The sequence below is a fragment of the Mustela nigripes genome, chromosome 6, assembly GCF_022355385.1.
Source record: "Mustela nigripes isolate SB6536 chromosome 6, MUSNIG.SB6536, whole genome shotgun sequence".
NCBI lineage: Eukaryota > Metazoa > Chordata > Mammalia > Carnivora > Mustelidae > Mustela > Mustela nigripes.
This window is the reverse complement of record NC_081562.1, coordinates 52,846,290-52,853,244: the sequence shown is the minus strand read 5'-3', so window position 1 is coordinate 52,853,244 and position 6,955 is coordinate 52,846,290. Positions and strand designations below refer to the sequence as shown.

Below are 6,955 nucleotides of genomic sequence, written 5' to 3'. Positions count from 1 at the left end.
TGGGAGGGTGACAAACCATAAGTGACTCTTAATCTCACAAAACAAACTGAGGGTTGCTGGGGGGAGGGGGTTTGGGAGAAGAGGGTGGGATTATGGACATTGGGGAGGGTATGTGCTTTGGTGAGTGCTGTGAAGTGTGTTAACCTGGTGATTCACAGACCTGTACCCCTGGGGATAAAAATATATGTTTATAAAAAATAAAAACAAACAAACAACAAAAAAAACCAGCAGCAGCAGCAGCAACAACAACAACAACAACAACAACAAAGAAAGCAATTATGCTGAATGTCATTTGGCTTCCTTTAACAATATACACGGTAATGAGTGAATGATTAAAGAATTTAATTCAGGTGAAAAAAAATGAAAAAAAATCATGGGGAACATGGTTGAGAAAGGAAGATGGTGATGCACAGGTTAACCACTTTTCCTGGCCCATTAATTTTTTCTTAAAAGATTTTATTTATTTATTTGACAGAGAGCAACAGCGAGAGAGGGAACACAGGCAGGCAGAGTGTGAGAGGGAGAAGCAGGCTTCCTGCTGAATAGGGAGCCTAATGCAGCACTCAATTTCAGGACCCTGAGATCATGACCTGAGCATGATAAGGCAGATGCTTAACATCTGAGCCACCCAGGCCCACTCCTCACCCCGCCCTTAACTACTTTTGTCTACTGATAAACTCCAAATATATTTCGTGTCCTTATTCTAATTCCCATGTAAGGAGAAAACATGCTTTGCAATGTGCTCAGCTGTGTGGAGTTCCTCTTGGAGCCATACAAAGTTAAAACACAATTCAGGTCACATGTGGTAGGCCTGATAGAACAGAAAAACAAAGAACAACATCTTGAAATTCTTCACTTTAGCTTCCCACCAAAATGAAGAGTTAAAATTTTGTGTCTTCCCTTCTAACATATACCATGCATTATCCTCGACCCTGTTGACCACCAAAGAAACAAATGATTACCTTCTCAAATTTCTGTGATTAAAAGGAAATAATCTACAAATTAATCTCTTTTGCTCTAATTCTGCTAAATCTTCACTGATTTATCTCTTCTTCTGTGGCTCTAGGCCAGACAATGACATCTCAGTGAGAATGATAAATAAATGTAGCAAGCAGAAAAGGAGATATTTAGAAAATAGAAATCCCTTGTAAGTTGCTTTAATTAAAATAATGTTATGTATATTAATGTAATATTTTATAACTGTAAGGGCTTCAAATTGTTTAAAAATAATCCCAACAAATTCCCATCTATGCTTCTAATCACTCTTATGACTTTTTATTTTCAAGATCTTGTAGTTTCTGGACCTTTAAACCTTGCAAATGTTATTTACCAGATAATTCCATTTATTTTTCCTTGCAGTGGTTGCTCCTTAGCTATTTTATGGGTACACTTACTTTCTTTTTCTGAATTTACTAGGTATATTTTGTGGACCTTTCTATTTGCTCTCATGATAAAGTTTCCATTTTTAAATTATTGCTCTTAAATATATCATACTAAAAATTTACAACCCTGTTACCTCTATCACTACAGAGTTTTAAATATAGGGACATGCTACTCACCTTTTCAATCTTAGGGAAGAGCAACTATCTAGTACATAAAAAACATTAAGCATCATCCCATATTTTAAGTTGAATTAACATGTGAATTTTGGAAAATGGAAATAATTTCAATGTTATTTATCTAAGCTGGAATCAACAAATCATTCTTTCACCACTACTTTGTTTGAGATTACAAGCACAAAATCTTTTTGATTGTAGAAATCTTTTGATTATCATCATTTGGCAATATATATTAAGTGTTTGTGTGTGTGTTCTGATGAGTCTTAAAATGATCTGAGTGGACATAGAAAAAAAAATAAAACAAATTACATGAATTACTTACCTATTGAAGAACTGGTATGATTCAGGACCAAATCCTATAAGACTTTTTTTGGCATAATACATAAAAGTTTAAAGATAAGGCTAATGAAATGATCAGTCACCTGATAGTATCTCTTCTACTGTTTTTGTTATTTGTAATTAAATTTTTAAATCCTAAGTTTAGCTCTAAGTTGGGTAGCTTCTTATTTCTTTCTCTCAAATACAGTATTTGTGTGCTTCTTCACTTTTGAATAAATGATTGGTATACTAAGGTTTCTCTTTGTCCTCAGGTTTTTTTTTTTTCTTTCATACTTACCATGACAGAAATTTTGTTACCCAAGATAGTAGTAGTATTGATTGAAAACCGTACAAGTTGCATTATAGAGATAATTTGCTTCATTTGCAAAGATAAAGACAAGTTTATTGGGGATGTGCACATCTTTCCCAACCACCAGAAGCACATAAAGAAGAAAATAATTTGATAAATTATGTGGATAATATTCAGAGAAGACAGAACTCATGGGACCAAATTCTTTTGCTACCATAACTGAAAGAAAAAGCAAAAGCACATTCAGAAAAAGCCCTTCCATATTTTTCATATTTATTACAAAATTTTTTTTTCCCATTTGTAACCTCACATCTTTCACCTTTTTCTTCATCTTCTTCTTCTTTTTTTTTTTTTTTTTTTTTTTTGGATCCTCAGGTCTTTTTCATCTCCTGAAACAAACCACATAAGCTGCCCACAAAAGGTGCTTTTTTTTTTGAGAAAAATTATATGTAATTTAAAGAAATAATTATGGGATGGGTAAATAATTATAAATGCTTAAAAAAGGGGTAAAATTATTAGTTAAAATTAACATGTAAACCTTAAGTTTGAAAGTAATTTAATAATAATGGCCATAAAATGTACACTATTATAGTTCCTATGCCTAAAATTAAAACTACACATATCCAGTCTAGATATATGGGAAGGAAAAGAAAAAAGAGAGATAGAGGGAAGCAAACCATAAGACAAGTCTTAATGATAGAGAACAAACTGTGGGTTGATGGAAGGTGGTGGGTGGTGGGTGGTAGATGGGCTTGATGGGTGATGGGTTTAAGGAGGGCACTTGTGATGAGCACTGGGAGTTATATGAAAGTGATGAATCATAAAATTCTACTCCTGAAACCAGCATTACATTATATGTTAATTAACTAAAATTTTAAAAAATTGAAAGAGAAAAAAATAAAAGCAAAACCACTTATCTATTACCAAATAGAACAGCAGGTGTAAAGGAGTATCGATATGGGTAGTCATAAACTGAGATTCATTTGTGAGAAATTCTCTTAAAATTTTGATGCTGTCTGGATATCAGTGGGTATACATTTCATGTCAGATGGGTGGTAGAAGTGTTTGACATAATAATTAACTCACATCATATTAAGCATCTTCATCAGCTATATGTTCTGGAAAGAAAGAGAACCTCTGATTTTCAAAATACTACAGTATGTGCTTGCACATTTTGTCAGTGACATTTATGAAAGAAAGTAGTTTTGCTTGGCTTCATGGTTTGGGTCATATTAATTAACTGATAGCATTAACTAGTTGTAGGCTAGGTCATTGTGCCCCAAAGATAGGTACAATTGGATATTTCATTACTTGTGAATTGCAATATACTCTACCTCTCCAAAGAAGGGGATTCTTCATCTAAAGTGTGAATCCACTTTCACAAACTTGAGTCTGGTTACAATATTTGTGATTTCACTGGTCCCATTTCTAGTAAATACTAGGTCTAAGAATATGTTGAGACGAGTAAGTTCTCTTGGAAGTTATTTTAGTACTCAAATTCATTTCCTTTCACCTTCCTATGACCCTTTTTTTGTTATGGAAAACAAACAAATGTTTATTGTTTCACTCCCTATATTAATTCAGAGTTAAAACCTGTTCCCTCTTTTCTGATCTTGGCTTCCACTTTAAGTTGCATTTAAGTTACCCATATTTTTAATCTGGAGTATGTTTGATTTTACTTCTTGGGTGATGCAGTTATTGCTGTTGAGCTGAGAGAAATTAAAAAAAAAAATTGATAGAGCTTGAAGTCCGAAATTGTGTTGCCACCAACTTTGGCTTTCTTTTTCAATATTCCTTTGGCTATTTGAGGTCTTTTCTCAAATTTTAGGATTTTTTGTTCCATTACTTTGAGAAAGATAAGTGGTACTTTGATAGGAATTGCATTAAATGTTTAGATTGCTTTAGGGAGCATAGACATTTTCACAATGTTTATTCTTCCAATCCAGGATCATGGAACATTTTTCCATATCTTTGTGTCTTCCTCAATTTCTTTCATGAGTACTTTATAGTTTTCTGAGTATAGATTCTTTGCCTCTTTGGTTAGGTTTATTCCTAGGTATCTTATGGTTTTAGGTGCAATTGTAAATGGGATTGACTCCTTAACATCTCTTTCTTCTGTCTTGTTGTTGGTATAGAGAAATGCAACTGATTTTTGTGCATTGATTTTATATCCTGAAACTTTACTAAATTGCTGTACAAGTTTTAGCAGTTTTGGAGTGGAGTCTTTTGGGTTTTCCACATATAGTATCATATCATCTGCGAAGAATGATAGTTTGACTTCTTCTATGCCAATTTGGATGCCCTTAATTTCCTTTTGTTGTCTGATTGCTGAGGCTAGCACTTCTAGTACTATGTTGAATAGCAGTGGTGATAATGGACATCCCTGCCGTGTTCCTGACCTTAGCGGAAAAGCTTTCAGTTTTTCTCCATTGAGAATGATATTTGCAGTGGGTTTTTTATAGATGGCTTTGATGTTATTGAGGTATGTGCCCTCTATCCCTACACTTTGAAGAGTTTTGATCAGGAAGGATGCTGTACTTTGTCAAATGCCTTTTCAGCATCTATTGAGAGTATCATATGGTTCTTGTTCTTTCTTTTATTGATGTGTTGTATCACACTGACTGATTTGTGGATGTTGAACCAACCTTGCAGCCCTGGAATAAATCCCACTTGGTCGTGGGCAATAATCCTTTTAATGTACTGTTGATTCCTATTGGCTAGTATTTTGTTGAGTATTTTCGCATCTGTGTTCATCAAGGATATTGGTCTATAGCTCTCTTTTTTGATGGGATCCTTGTCTGGTTTGGGGATCAAGGTGATGCTGTCCTCATAAAATGAGTTTGGAAGTTTTCCTTCCATTTCTATTTTTTGGTACAGTTTCAGGAGAATGGGAATTCGTTCTTCTTTAAATGTTTGGTAGAATTCCCCCGGGAAGACGTCTGGCCCTGGGCTTCTGTTTGTTTGGAGATTTTTAATGACTGTTTCAATCTCCTTACTTGTTATGGGTCTGTTCAGGCTTTCTATTTCTTTCTGGTTCAGTTGTGGTAGTTTATATGTTTCTAGGAATGCATCCATTTCTTCCAGATTGTCAAATTTGTTGGCGTAGAGTTGCTCATAGTGTGTTCTTATAATAGTTTGTATTTCTTTGGTGTTAGTTGTGATCTCTCCTCTTTCATTCATGATTTTATTTATTTGGGTCCTTTCTCTTTTCTATTTGATAAGTCGGGCCAGGGGTTTATCAATTTTATTAATTCTTTCAAAGAACCAGCTCCTAGTTTTATTGATTTGCTCTATTGTCTTTTTGGTTTCTATTTTATTGATTTCTGCTCTGATCTTTATGATTTCTCTTCTCCTGCTGGGCTTAGGGTTTCTATCTTGTTCTTTCTCCAGCTCCTTTAGGTGTAGGGTTAGGTTGTGTACCTGAGACCTTTCTTGTTTCTTGAGAAAGGCTTGTACCACTATATATTTTCCTCTCAGGACTGCCTTTGTTGTGTCCCACAGATTTTGAACCATTGTATTTTCATTATCATTTGTTTCCATGATTTTTTTCAATTCTTCTTTAATTTCCCGGTTGACCCATTCATTCTTTAGAAGGATGCTGTTTAGTCTCCATGTATTTGGGTTCTTTTCAAACTTCCTTTTGTGGTTGAGTTCTAGCTTTAGAGCATTGTGGTCTGAAAATATGCAGGGAATGATCCCAATCTTTTGATACCGGTTGCGTCCTGATTTAGGACCGAGGATGTGATCTATTCTGGAGAATATTCCATGTGCACTATAGAAGAATGTGTATTCTGTTGCTTTGGGATGAAATGTTCTGAATATATCTGTGATGTCCATCTGGTCCCCTGTGTCGTTTAAGGCCTTTATTTCCTTGCTGATCTTTTGCTTGGATGATCTGTCCATTTCAGTTTGGGGAGTGTTAAAGTCCCCTACTATTATTGTATTATTGTTGATGTGTTTCTTTGATTTTGTTATTAATTGGTTTATATAGTTGGCTGCTCCCCCATTGGGGGCATAGATATTTAAAATTGTTAGATCTTCTTGTTGGACAGACCCTTTGAGTATGATATAGTGTCCTTCCTCATCTCTTATTATAGTCTTTGGCTTAAAATCTAATTGATCTGATATAAGGATTGCCACTCCTGCTTTCTTCTGATGTCCATTAGCATGGTAAATTCTTTTCCACCCCCTCACTTTAAATCTGGAGGTGTCTTCGGGCTTAAAATGTGTTTCTTGGAGGCAACATATAGATGGGTTTTGTTTTTTTATCCATTCTGATACCCTGTGTCTTTTGACAGGGGCATTTAGCCCATTAACATTCAGGGTAACTATTGAGAGATATGAATTTAGGGTCATTGTATTGCCTGTAAGGTGGCTGTTACTGTATATGATCTCTGTTCCTTTCTGATCTACCACTTGTAGGCTCTCTCTTTGCTTAGAGGACCCCTTTCAATATTTCCTGTAGGGCTGGTTTGGTGTTTGCAAATTCTTTCAGTTTTTGTTTGTCCTGGAAGCTTTTAATCTCTCCTTCTATTTTCAATGATAGCCTAGCTGGATATAGTATTCTTGGCTGCATGTTTTTCTCATTTAGTACTCTGAAAATATTATGCCAGCTCTTTCTGGCCTGCCAGGTCTCTGTGGAGAAGTCAGCTGCCAATCTAATATTTTTACCATTGTATGTCACAGACTTCTTTTCCCGGGCTGCTTTCAGGATTTTCTCTTTGTCACTGAGACTTGTAAATTTTACTATTAGGTGACGGGGTATGGG

At 35.1% G+C, this 6,955-nt stretch overlaps 1 pseudogene; it reads left to right on the top strand.

The window, feature by feature from the left end:
* LOC132020275 (pregnancy zone protein-like) overlaps positions 1-6,955 on the top strand; it is a 60,751-nt pseudogene that overhangs the window by 20,684 nt on the left and 33,112 nt on the right.